Source organism: Dendrobates tinctorius, unplaced genomic scaffold (genome assembly GCF_039654945.1).
Source record: "Dendrobates tinctorius isolate UK_male_01 unplaced genomic scaffold, ASM3965494v1 ptg000103l, whole genome shotgun sequence".
NCBI lineage: Eukaryota > Metazoa > Chordata > Amphibia > Anura > Dendrobatidae > Dendrobates > Dendrobates tinctorius.
The window spans coordinates 46,002,396-46,025,682 of record NW_027361771.1 but is presented as its reverse complement, the minus strand read 5'-3'; the positions used below and the strand labels follow the sequence as shown (position 1 = coordinate 46,025,682).

At 43.2% G+C, this 23,287-nt stretch overlaps 1 protein-coding gene across 1 annotated transcript in view; it reads right to left on the bottom strand.

The window, feature by feature from the left end:
- The window catches only part of LOC141100137 (gastrula zinc finger protein XlCGF66.1-like), a 66,865-nt gene extending 43,810 nt beyond the window's left edge, over positions 1–23,055 (bottom strand). The window contains exon 1 of the mRNA XM_073588399.1: positions 22,942–23,055. The gene's annotated coding sequence lies outside the window, so the exon portion shown is untranslated. The remainder of the gene's footprint in view (positions 1–22,941) is intronic.
- Positions 23,056–23,287: the final 232 nt, after the last annotated feature.

Genomic DNA, 23,287 nt, shown 5'->3' with positions numbered 1-23,287 from the left:
GCTACATGAACATTACACATACATCTGCACATTGCATACACAGCCCTGCTACATGAACATTACACATACATCTGCACATTACATACACAGCCCCGCTACATGAACATTACACATACATCTGCACATTGCATACACAGCCCCGCTACATGAACATTACACATACAACCGCACATTACATACACAGCCCCGCTACATGAACATTACACATACATCTGCACATTGCATACACAGCCCTGCTACATGAACATTACACATACATCTGCACATTGCAAACACAGCCCCGCTACATGAACATTACACATACATCTGCACATTGCAAACACAGCCCCGCTACATGAACATTACACATACATCTGCACATTGCATACACAGCCCTGCTACATGAACATTACACATACATCTGCACATTACATACACAGCCCCGCTACATGAACATTACACATACATCTGCACATTGCATACACAGCCCCGCTACATGAACATTACACATACATCTGCACATTGCAAACACAGCCCCACTACATGAACATTCCACATACATCTGCACATTGCAAACACAGCCCCGCTACATGAACATTACACATACATCTGCACATTGCATACACAGCCCCGCTACATGAACATTACACATACATCTGCACATTGCATACACAGCCCCGCTACATGAACATTACACATACATCTGCACATTGCAAACACAGCCCCGCTACATGAACATTACACATACATCTGCACATTACATACACAGCCCCGCTACATGAACATTACACATACATCTGCACATTGCATACACAGCCCTGCTACATGAACATTACACATACATCTGCACATTACATACACAACCCCGCTACATGAACATTCCACATACATCTGCACATTGCAAACACAGCCCCGCTACATGAACATTACACATACATCTGCACATTGCATACACAGCCCCGCTACATGAACATTACACATACATCTGCACATTGCATACACAGCCCCGCTACATGAACATTACACATACATCTGCACATTGCATACACAACCCCGCTACATGAACATTACACATACATCTGCACATTGCAAACACAGCCCTGCTACATGAACATTACACATACATCTGCACATTGCATACACAGCCCTGCTACATGAACATTACACATACATCTGCACATTACATACACAGCCCCGCTACATGAACATTACACATACATCTGCACATTGCATACACAGCCCCGCTACATGAACATTACACATACAACCGCACATTACATACACAGCCCCGCTACATGAACATTACACATACATCTGCACATTGCATACACAGCCCTGCTACATGAACATTACACATACATCTGCACATTGCAAACACAGCCCCGCTACATGAACATTACACATACATCTGCACATTGCAAACACAGCCCCGCTACATGAACATTACACATACATCTGCACATTGCATACACAGCCCTGCTACATGAACATTACACATACATCTGCACATTACATACACAGCCCCGCTACATGAACATTACACATACATCTGCACATTGCATACACAGCCCCGCTACATGAACATTACACATACATCTGCACATTGCAAACACAGCCCCACTACATGAACATTCCACATACATCTGCACATTGCAAACACAGCCCCGCTACATGAACATTACACATACATCTGCACATTGCATACACAGCCCTGCTACATGAACATTACACATACATCTGCACATTGCAAACACAGCCCCGCTACATGAACATTACACATACATCTGCACATTACATACACAGCCCCGCTACATGAACATTACACATACATCTGCACATTGCATACACAGCCCTGCTACATGAACATTACACATACATCTGCACATTGCAAACACAGCCCCGCTACATGAACATTACACATACATCTGCACATTGCAAACACAGCCCCGCTACATGAACATTACACATACATCTGCACATTGCATACACAGCCCTGCTACATGAACATTACACATACATCTGCACATTACATACACAGCCCCGCTACATGAACATTACACATACATCTGCACATTACATACACAGCCCCGCTACATGAACATTACACATACATCTGCACATTGCAAACACAGCCCCGCTACATGAACATTACACATACATCTGCACATTGCATACACAGCCCTGCTACATGAACATTACACATACATCTGCACATTGCAAACACAGCCCCGCTACATGAACATTACACATACATCTGCACATTGCAAACACAGCCCCGCTACATGAACATTACACATACATCTGCACATTGCATACACAGCCCTGCTACATGAACATTACACATACATCTGCACATTACATACACAGCCCCGCTACATGAACATTACACATACATCTGCACATTGCATACACAGCCCTGCTACATGAACATTACACATACATCTGCACATTGCAAACACAGCCCCGCTACATGAACATTACACATACATCTGCACATTGCAAACACAGCCCCGCTACATGAACATTACACATACATCTGCACATTGCATACACAGCCCTGCTACATGAACATTACACATACATCTGCACATTACATACACAGCCCCGCTACATGAACATTACACATACAACCGCACATTACATACACAGCCCCGCTACATGAACATTACACATACATCTGCACATTGCATACACAGCCCCGCTACATGAACATTACACATACATCTGCACATTGCAAACACAGCCCCGCTACATGAACATTACACATACATCTGCACATTGCAAACACAGCCCCGCTACATGAACATTACACATACATCTGCACATTGCAAACACAGCCCCGCTACATGAACATTACACATACATCTGCACATTGCAAACACAGCCCCGCTACATGAACATTACACATACATCTGCACATTGCATACACAGCCCTGCTACATGAACATTACACATACATCTGCACATTACATACACAGCCCCGCTACATGAACATTACACATACATCTGCACATTGCATACACAGCCCTGCTACATGAACATTACACATACATCTGCACATTGCAAACACAGCCCCGCTACATGAACATTACACATACATCTGCACATTGCAAACACAGCCCCGCTACATGAACATTACACATACATCTGCACATTGCATACACAGCCCTGCTACATGAACATTACACATACATCTGCACATTGCATACACAGCCCCGCTACATGAACATTACACATACATCTGCACATTACATACACAGCCCTGCTACATGAACATTACACATACAACCGCACATTACATACACAGCCCCGCTACATGAACATTACACATACATCTGCACATTGCATACACAGCCCTGCTACATGAACATTACACATACATCTGCACATTGCAAACACAGCCCCGCTACATGAACATTACACATACATCTGCACATTGCAAACACAGCCCCGCTACATGAACATTACACATACATCTGCACATTGCATACACAGCCCTGCTACATGAACATTACACATACATCTGCACATTACATACACAGCCCCGCTACATGAACATTACACATACATCTGCACATTACATACACAGCCCCGCTACATGAACATTACACATACATCTGCACATTGCAAACACAGCCCCGCTACATGAACATTACACATACATCTGCACATTGCATACACAGCCCTGCTACATGAACATTACACATACATCTACACATTGCAAACACAGCCCCGCTACATGAACATTACACATACATCTGCACATTGCAAACACAGCCCCGCTACATGAACATTACACATACATCTGCACATTGCATACACAGCCCTGCTACATGAACATTACACATACATCTGCACATTACATACACAGCCCCGCTACATGAACATTACACATACATCTGCACATTGCATACACAGCCCTGCTACATGAACATTACACATACATCTGCACATTGCAAACACAGCCCCGCTACATGAACATTACACATACATCTGCACATTGCAAACACAGCCCCGCTACATGAACATTACACATACATCTGCACATTGCATACACAGCCCTGCTACATGAACATTACACATACATCTGCACATTACATACACAGCCCCGCTACATGAACATTACACATACAACCGCACATTACATACACAGCCCCGCTACATGAACATTACACATACATCTGCACATTGCATACACAGCCCCGCTACATGAACATTACACATACATCTGCACATTGCAAACACAGCCCCGCTACATGAACATTACACATACATCTGCACATTGCAAACACAGCCCCGCTACATGAACATTACACATACATCTGCACATTGCAAACACAGCCCCGCTACATGAACATTACACATACATCTGCACATTGCATACACAGCCCCGCTACATGAACATTACACATACAACCGCACATTACATACACAGCCCCGCTACATGAACATTACACATACATCTGCACATTGCATACACAGCCCTGCTACATGAACATTACACATACATCTGCACATTGCAAACACAGCCCCGCTACATGAACATTACACATACATCTGCACATTGCAAACACAGCCCCGCTACATGAACATTACACATACATCTGCACATTGCATACACAGCCCCGCTACATGAACATTACACATACATCTGCACATTACATACACAGCCCCGCTACATGAACATTACACATACATCTGCACATTGCATACACAGCCCCGCTACATGAACATTACACATACATCTGCACATTGCAAACACAGCCCCGCTACATGAACATTACACATACATCTGCACATTGCAAACACAGTCCCGCTACATGAACATTACACATACATCTGCACATTGCATACACAGCCCTGCTACATGAACATTACACATACATCTGCACATTGCAAACACAGCCCCGCTACATGAACATTACACATACATCTGCACATTGCAAACACAGCCCCGCTACATGAACATTACACATACATCTGCACATTGCATACACAGCCCTGCTACATGAACATTACACATACATCTGCACATTACATACACAGCCCCGCTACATGAACATTACACATACATCTGCACATTGCATACACAGCCCTGCTACATGAACATTACACATACATCTGCACATTGCAAACACAGCCCCGCTACATGAACATTACACATACATCTGCACATTGCAAACACAGCCCCGCTACATGAACATTACACATACATCTGCACATTGCATACACAGCCCTGCTACATGAACATTACACATACATCTGCACATTGCATACACAGCCCCGCTACATGAACATTACACATACATCTGCACATTACATACACAGCCCTGCTACATGAACATTACACATACAACCGCACATTACATACACAGCCCTGCTACATGAACATTCCACATACATCTGCACATTGCAAACACAGCCCCGCTACATGAACATTACACATACATCTGCACATTGCATACACAGCCCTGCTACATGAACATTACACATACATCTGCACATTGCATACACAGCCCCGCTACATGAACATTACACATACATCTGCACATTGCATACACAGCCCTGCTACATGAACATTCCACATACATCTGCACATTGCAAACACAGCCCCGCTACATGAACATTACACATACATCTGCACATTGCAAACACAGCCCCGCTACATGAACATTACACATACATCTGCACATTGCATACACAGCCCCGCTACATGAACATTACACATACATCTGCACATTGCATACACAACCCCTCTACATGAACATTACACATACATCTGCACATTACATACACAGCCCCGCTACATGAACATTACACATACATCTGCACATTGCAAACACAGCCCCGCTACATGAACATTACACATACATCTGCACATTGCATACACAACCCCTCTACATGAACATTACACATACATCTGCACATTGCATACACAGCCCCACTACATGAACATTACACATACATCTGCACATTGCATACACAGCCCCGCTACATGAACATTACACATACATCTGCACATTGCATACACAACCCCTCTACATGAACATTACACATACATCTGCACATTGCATACACAGCCCCACTACATGAACATTACACATACATCTGCACATTGCATACACAGCCCCGCTACATGAACATTACACATACATCTGCACATTGCAAACACAGCCCCGCTACATGAACATTACACATACATCTGCACATTACATACACAGCCCCGCTACATGAACATTACACATACATCTGCACATTGCATACACAGCCCCGCTACATGAACATTACACATACATCTGCACATTGCATACACAGCCCCGCTACATGAACATTACACGTACATCTGCACATTGCAAACACAGCCCTGCTACATGAACATTACACATACATCTGCACATTGCATACACAGCCCCTCTACATGAACATTACACGTACATCTGCACATTGCAAACACAGCCCTGCTACATGAACATTACACATACATCTGCACATTGCATACACAGCCCCGCTACATGAACATTACACATACATCTGCACATTGCATACACAGCCCCTCTACATGAACATTACACGTACATCTGCACATTGCAAACACAGCCCTGCTACATGAACATTACACATACATCTGCACATTGCATACACAGCCCCGCTACATGAACATTACACATACATCTGCACATTGCATACACAGCCCCGCTACATGAACATTACACATACATCTGCACATTGCATACACAGCCCCACTACATGAACATTACACATACATCTGCACATTGCATACACAGTCCCTCTACATGAACATTACACGTACATCTGCACATTGCAAACACAGCCCTGCTACATGAACATTACACATACATCTGCACATTGCATACACAGCCCCGCTACATGAACATTACACATACATCTGCACATTGCATACACAGCCCCGCTACATGAACATTACACATACATCTGCACATTGCATACACAGCCCCGCTACATGAACATTACACATACATCTGCACATTGCAAACACAGCCCTGCTACATGAACATTACACATACATCTGCACATTGCAAACACAGCCCTGCTACATGAACATTACACATACATCTGCACATTGCATACACAGCCCTGCTACATGAACATTACACATACATCTGCACATTGCATACACAGCCCCGCTACATGAACATTACACATACATCTGCACATTGCATACACAGTCCTGCTACATGAACATTACACATACATCTGCACATTGCAAACACAGCCCCGCTACATGAACATTACACATACATCTGCACATTGCATACACAGCCCCGCTACATGAAAATTACACATACATCTGCACATTGCATACACAGCCCTGCTACATGAACATTACACATACATCTGCACATTGCATACACAGCCCTGCTACATGAACATTACACATACATCTGCACATTACATACACAGCCCCGCTACATGAACATTACACATACATCTGCACATTGCAAACACAGCCCCGCTACATGAACATTACACATACATCTGCACATTGCATACACAGCCCCGCTACATGAACATTACACATACATCTGCACATTGCATACACAGCCCCGCTACATGAACATTCCACATACATCTGCACATTACATACACAACCCCTCTACATGAACATTACACATACATCTGCACATTGCATACACAGCCCCGCTACATGAACATTACACATACATCTGCACATTGCATACACAGCCCCGCTACATGAACATTACACATACATCTGCACATTGCATACACAACCCCTCTACATGAACATTACACATACATCTGCACATTGCATACACAGCCCCACTACATGAACATTACACATACATCTGCACATTGCATACACAGCCCCGCTACATGAACATTACACATACATCTGCACATTACATACACAGCCCCGCTACATGAACATTACACATACATCTGCACATTGCATACACAACCCCTCTACATGAACATTACACATACATCTGCACATTGCATACACAGCCCCGCTACATGAACATTACACATACATCTGCACATTGCATACACAGCCCCGCTACATGAACATTACACATACATCTGCACATTGCAAACACAGCCCCGCTACATGAACATTACACATACATCTGCACATTGCATACACAGCCCCGCTACATGAACATTACACATACATCTGCACATTGCAAACACAGCCCCGCTACATGAACATTACACATACATCTGCACATTGCAAACACAGCCCCACTACAGGAACATTACACATACATCTGCACATTGCATACACAGCCCCGCTACATGAACATTACACATACATCTGCACATTGCAAACACAGCCCCGCTACATGAACATTACACATACATCTGCATATTGCATACACAGCCCCTCTACATGAACATTACACATACATCTGCACATTGCAAACACAGCCCCACTACAGGAACATTACACATACATCTGCACATTGCATACACAGCCCCGCTACATGAACATTACACATACATCTGCACATTGCATACACAGCCCTGCTACATGAACATTCCACATACATCTGCACATTACATACACAGCCCTGCTACATGAACATTCCACATACATCTGCACATTACATACACAGCCCTGCTACATGAACATTCCACATACATCTGCACATTGCAAACACAGCCCTGCTACATGAACATTACACATACATCTGCACATTGCATACACAGCTCCGCTACATGAACATTACACATACATCTGCACATTGCATACACAGCCCTGCTACATGAACATTCCACATACATCTGCACATTACATACACAGCCCTGCTACATGAACATTCCACATACATCTGCACATTGCAAACACAGCCCCGCTACATGAACATTCCAGATACATCTGCACATTACATACACAGCCCTGCTACATGAACATTACACATACATCTGCACATTGCATACACAGCTCCGCTACATGAACATTACACATACATCTGCACATTGCATACACAGCCCTGCTACATGAACATTCCACATACATCTGCACATTGCAAACACAGCCCCGCTACATGAACATTCCACATACATCTGCACATTACATACACAGCCCTGCTACATGAACATTACACATACATCTGCACATTGCATACACAGCCCTGCTACATGAACATTACACATACATCTGCACATTGCATACACAGCTCTGCTACATGAACATTCCACATACATCTGCACATTACATACACAGCCCTGCTACATGAACATTACACATACATCTGCACATTGCATACACAGCCCTGCTACATGAACATTACACATACATCTGCACATTGCATACACAGCCCTGCTACATGAACATTCCACATACATCTGCACATTACATACACAGCTCCGCTACATGAACATTACACATACATCTGCACATTGCATACACAGCTCCGCTACATGAACATTACACATACATCTGCACATTGCATACACAGCTCCGCTACATGAACATTACACATACATCTGCACATTGCATACACAGCTCCGCTACATGAACATTACACATACATCTGCACATTGCATACACAGCCCTGCTACATGAACATTACACATACATCTGCACATTGCATACACAGCCCTGCTACATGAACATTACACATACATCTGCACATTGCATACACAGCCCTGCTAAATGAACATTACACATACATCTGTACATTACATACACAGCCCTGCTACATGAACATTACACATACATCTGCACATTGCATACACAGCCCTGCTACATGAACATTACACATACATCTGCACATTGCATACACAGCCCTGCTACATGAACATTACACATACATCTGCACATTGCATACACAGCCCCGCTACATGAACATTACACATACATCTGCACATTGCATACACAGCCCTGCTACATGAACATTACACATACATCTGCACATTGCATACACAGCCCCGCTACATGAACATTACACATACATCTGCACATTGCAAACACAGCCCCGCTACATGAACATTACACATACATCTGCACATTGCAAACACAGCCCCGCTACATGAACATTACACATACATCTGCACATTGCAAACACAGCCCCACTACATGAACATTACACATACATCTGCACATTGCATACACAACCCCTCTACATGAACATTACACATACATCTGCACATTGCATACACAGCCCCGCTACATGAACATTACACATACATCTGCACATTGCATACACAACCCCTCTACATGAACATTACACATACATCTGCACATTGCATACACAGCCCCGCTACATGAACATTACACATACATCTGCACATTGCAAACACAGCCCCACTACATGAACATTACACATACATCTGCACATTGCATACACAACCCCTCTACATGAACATTACACATACATCTGCACATTGCATACACAGCCCCTCTACATGAACATTACACATACATCTGCACATTGCATACACAGCCCTGCTACATGAACATTACACATACATCTGCACATTGCATACACAGCCCTGCTACATGAACATTACACATACATCTGCACATTGCAAACACAGTCCCGCTACATGAACATTACACATACATCTGCACATTACATACACAGCCCCGCTACATGAACATTACACATACATCTGCACATTACATACACAGCCCTGCTACATGAACATTACACATACATCTGCACATTGCAAACACAGTCCCGCTACATGAACATTACACATACATCTGCACATTGCATACACAGCTCCACTACATGAACATTACACATACATCTGCACATTGCATACACAGCCCCTCTACATGAACATTACACATACATCTGCACATTGCATACACAGCCCTGCTACATGAACATTACACATACATCTGCACATTGCATACACAGCCCCTCTACATGAACATTACACATACATCTGCACATTGCATACACAGCCCCGCTACATGAACATTACACATACATCTGCACATTACATACAGAACCCCTCTACATGAACATTACACATACATCTGCACATTGCAAACACAGCCCCTCTACATGAACATTACACATACATCTGCACATTGCATACACAGCCCTGCTACATGAACATTACACATACATCTGCACATTGCATACACAACCCCTCTACATGAACATTACACATACATCTGCACATTGCATACACAGCTCCACTACATGAACATTACACATACATCTGCACATTGCATACACTGCCCTGCTACATGAACATTACACATACATCTGCACATTGCAAACACAGTCCCGCTACATGAACATTACACATACATCTGCACATTGCATACACAGCTCCACTACATGAACATTACACATACATCTGCACATTGCATACACAGCCCCGCTACATGAACATTACACATACATCTGCACATTGCAAACACAGCCCTGCTACATGAACATTACACATACATCTGCACATTGCATACACAGCCCTGCTACATGAACATTACACATACATCTGCACATTGCAAACACAGTCCCGCTACATGAACATTACACATACATCTGCACATTGCATACAGAACCCCTCTACATGAACATTACACATACATCTGCACATTGCATACACAGCTCCACTACATGAACATTACACATACATCTGCACATTGCATACACTGCCCTGCTACATGAACATTACACATACATCTGCACATTGCATACACAGCCCCGCTACATGAACATTACACATACATCTGCACATTGCAAACACAGTCCCGCTACATGAACATTACACATACATCTGCACATTGCATACACAGCTCCACTACATGAACATTACACATACATCTGCACATTGCATACACAGCCCCGCTACATGAACATTACACATACATCTGCACATTGCAAACACAGCCCTGCTACATGAACATTACACATACATCTGCACATTGCATACACAGCCCCGCTACATGAACATTACACATACATCTGCACATTGCAAACACAGCCCTGCTACATGAACATTACACATACATCTGCACATTGCATACACAGCCCTGCTACATGAACATTACACATACATCTGCACATTGCATACACAGCCCTGCTACATGAACATTACACATACATCTGTACATTACATACACAGCCCTGCTACATGAACATTACACATACATCTGCACATTGCATACACAGCCCTGCTACATGAACATTACACATACATCTGCACATTGCATACACAGCCCCGCTACATGAACATTACACATACATCTGCACATTGCATACACAGCCCCGCTACATGAACATTACACATACATCTGCACATTGCATACACAGCCCCGCTACATGAACATTACACATACATCTGCACATTGCATACACAGCCCCGCTACATGAACATTACACATACATCTGCACATTGCAAACACAGCCCCGCTACATGAACATTACACATACATCTGCACATTGCAAACACAGCCCCGCTACATGAACATTACACATACATCTGCACATTGCAAACACAGCCCCACTACATGAACATTACACATACATCTGCACATTGCATACACAACCCCTCTACATGAACATTACACATACATCTGCACATTGCATACACAGCTCCACTACATGAACATTACACATACATCTGCACATTGCATACACAGCTCCACTACATGAACATTACACATACATCTGCACATTGCATACACAGCCCCTCTACATGAACATTACACATACATCTGCACATTGCATACACAGCCCTGCTACATGAACATTACACATACATCTGCACATTGCATACACAGCCCTGCTACATGAACATTACACATACATCTGCACATTGCATACACAGCCCCGCTACATGAACATTACACATACATCTGCACATTGCATACACAGCCCCGCTACATGAACATTACACATACATCTGCACATTGCAAACACAGTCCCGCTACATGAACATTACACATACATCTGCACATTGCATACACAGCTCCACTACATGAACATTACACATACATCTGCACATTGCATACAGAACCCCTCTACATGAACATTACACATACATCTGCACATTGCATACACAGCCCCGCTACATGAACATTACACATACATCTGCACATTGCATACACAGCCCCGCTACATGAACATTACACATACATCTGCACATTGCATACACAGCCCCTCTACATGAACATTACACATACATCTGCACATTGCATACACAGCTCCACTACATGAACATTACACATACATCTGCACATTGCATACACAGCTCCACTATATGAACATTACACATACATCTGCACATTGCATACACAACCCTGCTACATGAACATTACACATACATCTGCACATTGCAAACACAGTCCCGCTACATGAACATTACACATACATCTGCACATTGCATACACAGCCCCTCTACATGAACATTACACATACATCTGCACATTGCATACACAGCCCTGCTACATGAACATTACACATACATCTGCACATTGCATACACAGCCCTGCTACATGAACATTACACATACATCTGCACATTGCAAACACAGTCCCGCTACATGAACATTACACATACATCTGCACATTGCATACAGAACCCCTCTACATGAACATTACACATACATCTGCACATTGCATACACAGCTCCACTACATGAACATTACACATACATCTGCACATTGCATACACAGCCCCTCTACATGAACATTACACATACATCTGCACATTGCATACACAGCCCTGCTACATGAACATTACACATACATCTGCACATTGCATACACAGCCCCGCTACATGAACATTACACATACATCTGCACATTGCATACACAGCCCCTCTACATGAACATTACACATACATCTGCACATTGCATACACAGCTCCACTACATGAACATTACACATACATCTGCACATTGCATACACAGCTCCACTACATGAACATTACACATACATCTGCACATTGCATACACAGCCCTGCTACATGAACATTACACATACATCTGCACATTGCAAACACAGTCCCGCTACAGGAACATTACACATACATCTGCACATTGCATACACAGCCCCGCTACATGAACATTACACATACATCTGCACATTGCATACACAGCCCTGCTACATGAACATTCCACATACATCTGCACATTACATACACAGCCCTGCTACATGAACATTCCACATACATCTGCACATTACATACACAGCCCTGCTACATGAACATTCCACATACATCTGCACATTGCAAACACAGCCCCACTACATGAACATTCCACATACATCTGCACATTACATACACAGCCCTGCTACATGAACATTACACATACATCTGCACATTACATACACAGCCCCACTACATGAACATTACACATACATCTGCACATTGCATACACAGCCCCACTACATGAACATTACACATACATCTGCACATTGCATACACAGCCCCTCTACATGAACATTACACGTACATCTGCACATTGCAAACACAGCCCTGCTACATGAACATTACACATACATCTGCACATTGCATACACAGCCCCGCTACATGAACATTACACATACATCTGCACATTGCATACACAGCCCTGCTACATGAACATTCCACATACATCTGCACATTGCATACACAGCCCCGCTACATGAACATTACACATACATCTGCACATTGCATACACAGTCCTGCTACATGAACATTACACATACATCTGCACATTGCATACACAGCCCCGCTACATGAACATTACACATACATCTGCACATTACATACACAGCCCCGCTACATGAACATTACACATACATCTGCACATTACATACACAGCCCCGCTACATGAACATTACACATATATCTGCACATTGCATACACAACCCCGCTACAGGAACATTACACATACATCTGCACATTGCATACACAGCCCCGCTACATGAACATTACACATACATCTGCACATTGCATACACAGCCCCGCTACATGAACATTACACATACATCTGCACATTGCATACACAGCCCTGCTACATGAACATTACACATACATCTGCACATTGCATACACAGCCCCGCTACATGAACATTACACATACATCTGCACATTGCATACACAGTCCTGCTACATGAACATTACACATACATCTGCACATTGCATACACAGCCCCGCTACATGAACATTACACATACATCTGCACATTGCATACACAACCCCACTGCCCCACTACATGAACATTACACATACATCTGCACATTGCAAACACAGCCCCGCTACATGAACATTACACATACATCTGCACATTGCATACACAGCCCCGCTACATTTACATTACACATACATCTGCACATTGCAAACACAGCCCCGCTACATGAACATTACACATACAACCGCACATTACATACACAGCCCCGCTACATGAACATTACACATACATCTGCACATTGCATACACAGCCCTGCTACATGAACATTACACATACATCTGCACATTGCAAACACAGTCCCGCTACATGAACATTACACATACATCTGCACATTGCATACACAGCCCCTCTACATGAACATTACACATACATCTGCACATTGCAAACACAGCCCCACTACAGGAACATTACACATACATCTGCACATTGCATACACAGCCCCGCTACATGAACATTACACATACATCTGCACATTGCATACACAGCCCTGCTACATGAACATTCCACATACATCTGCACATTACATACACAGCCCTGCTACATGAACATTCCACATACATCTGCACATTGCAAACACAGCCCCGCTACATGAACATTCCACATACATCTGCACATTACATACACAGCCCTGCTACATGAACATTACACATACATCTGCACATTACATACACAGCCCTGCTACATGAACATTACACATACATCTGCACATTGCATACACAGCTCCGCTACATGAACATTACACATACATCTGCACATTACATACACAGCCCCACTACATGAACATTACACATACATCTGCACATTGCATACACAGCCCCACTACATGAACATTACACATACATCTGCACATTGCATACACAGCCCCTCTACATGAACATTACACGTACATCTGCACATTGCAAACACAGCCCTGCTACATGAACATTACACATACATCTGCACATTGCATACACAGCCCCGCTACATGAACATTACACATACATCTGCACATTGCATACACAGCCCCACTACATGAACATTACACATACATCTGCACATTGCAAACACAGCCCCACTACATGAACATTACACATACATCTGCACATTGCATACACAGCCCTGCTACACAGACATTACACATACATCTGCACATTGCATACACAGCCCCGCTACATGAACATTACACATACATCTGCACATTGCATACACAGCCCCGCTACATGAACATTACACATACATCTGCACATTGCATACACAGCCCTGCTACATGAACATTACACATACATCTGCACATTGCATACACAGCCCCGCTACATGAACATTACACATACATCTGCACATTACATACATAGCCCCGCTACATGAACATTACACATACATCTGCACATTGCATACACAGCCCCGCTACATGAACATTACACATACATCTGCACATTACATACACAGCCCCGCTACATGAACATTACACATACATCTGCACATTGCATACACAGCTCCGCTACATGAACATTACACATACATCTGCACATTACATACACAGCCCCGCTACATGAACATTACACATACATCTGCACATTACATACACAGTCCCGCTACATGAACATTACACATACATCTGCACATTGCATACACAGCCCCGCTACATGAACATTACACATACATCTGCACATTACATACATAGCCCCGCTACATGAACATTACACATACATCTGCACATTGCATACACAGCCCCGCTACATGAACATTACACATACATCTGCACATTACATACACAGTCCCGCTACATGAACATTACACATACATCTGCACATTGCATACACAGCCCCGCTACATGAACATTACACATACATCTGCACATTACATACACAGCCCCGCTACATGAACATTACACATACATCTGCACATTACATACACAGTCCCGCTACATGAACATTACACATACATCTGCACATTGCATACACAGCCCCGCTACATGAACATTACACATACATCTGCACATTACATACACAGCCCCGCTACATGAACATTACACATACATCTGCACATTGCATACACAGCCCCGCTACACAGACATTACACATACATCTGCACATTGCATACACAGCCCTGCTACATGAACATTACACATACATCTGCACATTACATACACAACCCCACTACATGAACATGTGCATTACACATACACATACACCCCGCTACATGAACATTACACATACATCTGCACATTGCATACACAGCCCCGCTACATGAACATTACACATACATCTGCACATTGCATACACAGCCCTGCTACATGAACATTACACTTACATCTGCACATTACATACACAGCCCCGCTACATGAACATTACACATACATCTGCACATTGCATACACAGCCCTGCTACATGAACATTATACATACATCTGCACATTGCATACACAGCCCCGCTACATGAACATTACACATACATCTGCACATTGCATACACAGCCCTGCTACATGAACATTACACATACATCTGCACATTGCATACACAGCCCTGCTACATGAACATTACACATACATCTGCACATTGCATACACAGCCCCGCTACATGAACATTACACTTACATCTGCACATTACATACACAGCCCCGCTACATGAACATTACACATACATCTGCACATTGCATACACAGCCCTGCTACATGAACATTACACATACATCTGCACATTGCATACACAGCCCCGCTACATGAACATTACACATACATCTGCACATTGCATACACAGCCCTGCTACATGAACATTACACATACATCTGCACATTGCATACACAGCCCCGCTACATGAACATTACACTTACATCTGCACATTACATACACAGCCCCGCTACATGAACATTACACATACATCTGCACATTGCATACACAGCCCCGCTACATGAACATTACACATACATCTGCACATTACATACACAGCCCCGCTACATGAACATTACACTTACATCTGCACATTACATACACAGCCCCGCTACATGAACATTACACATACATCTGCACATTGCATACACAGCCCCGCTACATGAACATTATACATACATCTGCACATTGCATACACAGCCCCGCTACATGAACATTATACGTACATCTGCACATTACATACACAGCCCCGCTACATGAACATTACACATACATCTGCACATTGCATACACAGCCCCGCTACATGAACATTACACATACATCTGCACATTACATACACAGCCCTGCTACATGAACATTACACTTACATCTGCACATTACATACACAGCCCCGCTACATGAACATTACACATACATCTGCACATTGCATACACAGCCCCGCTACATGAACATTACACATACATCTGCACATTACATACACAGCCCTGCTACATGAACATTACACTTACATCTGCACATTACATACACAGCCCTGCTACATGAACATTACACATACATCTGCACATTGCATACACAGCCCTGCTACATGAACATTACACATACATCTGCACATTGCATACACAGCCCCGCTACATGAACATTACACATACATCTGCACATTGCATACACAGCCCCGCTACATGAACATTACACATACATCTGCACATTGCATACACAGCCCTGCTACATGAACATTACACATACATCTGCACATTGCATACACAGCCCTGCTACATGAACATTACACATACATCTGCACATTGCATACACAGCCCCGCTACATGAACATTACACTTACATCTGCACATTGCATACACAACCCCGCTACAGGAACATTACACATACATCTGCACATTACATACACAGCCCTGCTACATGAACATTACACATACATCTGCACATTGCAAACACAGCCCCGCTACATGAACATTACACATACATCTGCACATTACATACACAGCCCTGCTACATGAACATTACACATACATCTGCACATTGCATACACAGCTCCGCTACATGAACATTACACATACATCTGCACATTGCATACACAGCCCCGCTACATGAACATTACACATACATCTGCACATTGCATACACAGCCCCGCTACATGAACATTACACATACATCTGCACATTGCAAACACAGCCCCTCTACATGAACATTACACATACATCTGCACATTACATACACAGCCCTGCTACATGAACATTACACATACATCTGCACATTACATACACAGCCCCGCTACATGAACATTACACATACATCTGCACATTGCATACACAGCCCCGCTACACAGACATTACACATACATCTGCACATTGCATACACAGCCCTGCTACATGAACATTACACATACATCTGCACATTACATACACAACCCCACTACATGAACATGTGCATTACACATACACATACACCCCGCTACATGAACATTACACATACATCTGCACATTGCATACACAGCCCCGCTACATGAACATTACACATACATCTGCACATTGCATACACAGCCCTGCTACATGAACATTACACTTACATCTGCACATTACATACACAGCCCCGCTACATGAACATTACACATACATCTGCACATTGCATACACAGCCCTGCTACATGAACATTATACATACATCTGCACATTGCATACACAGCCCCGCTACATGAACATTACACATACATCTGCACATTGCATACACAGCCCTGCTACATGAACATTACACATACATCTGCACATTGCATACACAGCCCTGCTACATGAACATTACACATACATCTGCACATTGCATACACAGCCCCGCTACATGAACATTACACTTACATCTGCACATTACATACACAGCCCCGCTACATGAACATTACACATACATCTGCACATTGCATACACAGCCCTGCTACATGAACATTACACATACATCTGCACATTGCATACACAGCCCCGCTACATGAACATTACACATACATCTGCACATTGCATACACAGCCCTGCTACATGAACATTACACATACATCTGCACATTGCATACACAGCCCCGCTACATGAACATTACACTTACATCTGCACATTACATACACAGCCCCGCTACATGAACATTACACATACATCTGCACATTGCATACACAGCCCCGCTACATGAACATTACACATACATCTGCACATTACATACACAGCCCCGCTACATGAACATTACACTTACATCTGCACATTACATACACAGCCCCGCTACATGAACATTACACATACATCTGCACATTGCATACACAGCCCCGCTACATGAACATTATACATACATCTGCACATTGCATACACAGCCCCGCTACATGAACATTATACGTACATCTGCACATTACATACACAGCCCCGCTACATGAACATTACACATACATCTCCACATTGCATACACAGCCCCGCTACATGAACATTACACATACATCTGCACATTACATACACAGCCCTGCTACATGAACATTACACTTACATCTGCACATTACATACACAGCCCCGCTACATGAACATTACACATACATCTGCACATTGCATACACAGCCCCGCTACATGAACATTACACATACATCTGCACATTACATACACAGCCCTGCTACATGAACATTACACTTACATCTGCACATTACATACACAGCCCTGCTACATGAACATTACACATACATCTGCACATTGCATACACAGCCCTGCTACATGAACATTACACATACATCTGCACATTGCATACACAGCCCCGCTACATGAACATTACACATACATCTGCACATTGCATACACAGCCCCGCTACATGAACATTACACATACATCTGCACATTGCATACACAGCCCTGCTACATGAACATTACACATACATCTGCACATTGCATACACAGCCCTGCTACATGAACATTACACATACATCTGCACATTGCATACACAGCCCCGCTACATGAACATTACACTTACATCTGCACATTGCATACACAACCCCGCTACAGGAACATTACACATACATCTGCACATTACATACACAGCCCTGCTACATGAACATTACACATACATCTGCACATTGCAAACACAGCCCCGCTACATGAACATTACACATACATCTGCACATTACATACACAGCCCTGCTACATGAACATTACACATACATCTGCACATTGCATACACAGCTCCGCTACATGAACATTACACATACATCTGCACATTGCATACACAGCCCCGCTACATGAACATTACACATACATCTGCACATTGCATACACAGCCCCGCTACATGAACATTACACATACATCTGCACATTGCAAACACAGCCCCTCTACATGAACATTACACATACATCTGCACATTACATACACAGCCCTGCTACATGAACATTACACATACATCTGCACATTGCATACACAGCCCCACTACATGAACATTACACATACATCTGCACGTTGCATACACAGCCCTGCTACAGGAACATTACACATACATCTGCACATTACATACACAGCCCTGCTACATGAACATTACACATACATCTGCACATTGCATACACAGCTCCGCTACATGAACATTACACATACATCTGCACATTGCATACACAGCCCCGCTACATGAACATTACACATACATCTGCACATTGCATACACAGCCCTGCTACATGAACATTACACATACATCTGCACATTGCATACACAACCCCGCTACAGGAACATTACACATACATCTGCACATTACATACACAGCCCCGCTACATGAACATTACACATACATCTGCACATTGCATACACAGCCCCGCTACATGAACATTACACATACATCTGCACATTGCATACACAGCCCCACTACATGAACATTACACATACATCTGCACATTGCATACACAGCCCCGCTACATGAACATTACACATACATCTGCACATTGCATACACAGCCCTGCTACAGGAACATTACACATACATCTGCACATTGCATACACAGTCCTGCTACATGAACATTCCACATACATCTGCACATTGCATACACAGCTCCGCTACATGAACATTACACATACATCTGCACATTGCATACACAGCCCCGCTACATGAACATTACACATACATCTGCACATTACATACACAGCCCTGCTACATGAACATTACACATACATCTGCACATTGCATACACAGCCCTGCTACATGAACATTACACATACATCTGCACATTGCATACACAGCCCCTCTACATGAACATTACACATACATCTGCACATTGCATACACAGTCCTGCTACATGAACATTACACATACATCTGCACATTGCATACACAGCCCCGCTACATGAACATTACACATACATCTGCACATTGCATACACAGCCCCGCTACATGAACATTACACATACATCTGCACATTACATACACAGCCCCGCTACATGAACATTACACATATATCTGCACATTGCATACACAGCCCTGCTACATGAACATTACACATACATCTGCACTTTGCATACACAGCCCCGCTACATGAACATTACACATACATCTGCACATTACATACATAGCCCCGCTACATGAACATTACACATACATCTGCACATTGCATACACAGCCCCACTACATGAACATTACACATACATCTGCACATTGCATACACAGCCCTGCTACATGAACATTACACATACATCTGCACATTGCATACACAGCCCCACTACATGAACATTACACATACATCTGCACATTGCATACACAGCCCCGCTACATGAACATTACACATACATCTGCACATTGCATACACAGCCCCGCTACATGAACATTACACATACATCTGCACATTGCATACACAGCTCTGCTACATAAGCTTTCTATACACTGTTGTTATACAGCACAATTCTGCAATATATCATCATAATAAAACTGCACGCTACATACAATCATGAAGCATAAACTAGTTTTACCTTCTACAGCACAGCCAGACTCCTCCTACACATGTGACTGATCACATGGTCATGACATCATTGTGATGGAGCAGGGGCCATATTTGATTTGGGCACTGCCCAGAGCAGTACTTGCTACATCTGTCAGTTCCATGTAGTTGGAATTTCTGTGGTAAGAAGCAGGGGTGATGGCATTAGGGCTGAGCCTAGGACTGAGATGAGCCGATCCCTCCACTGAGCTTCGAATTCCAGTAGGGTTTCGTGAAATACACCGTCCCAAGCAAATTCATACAATCTGAGATTCACAAGAATCTGCAAAATAAAGGTCCTGTTCCATTCCACACATGCTGCACTCCCTGAGCAGGCC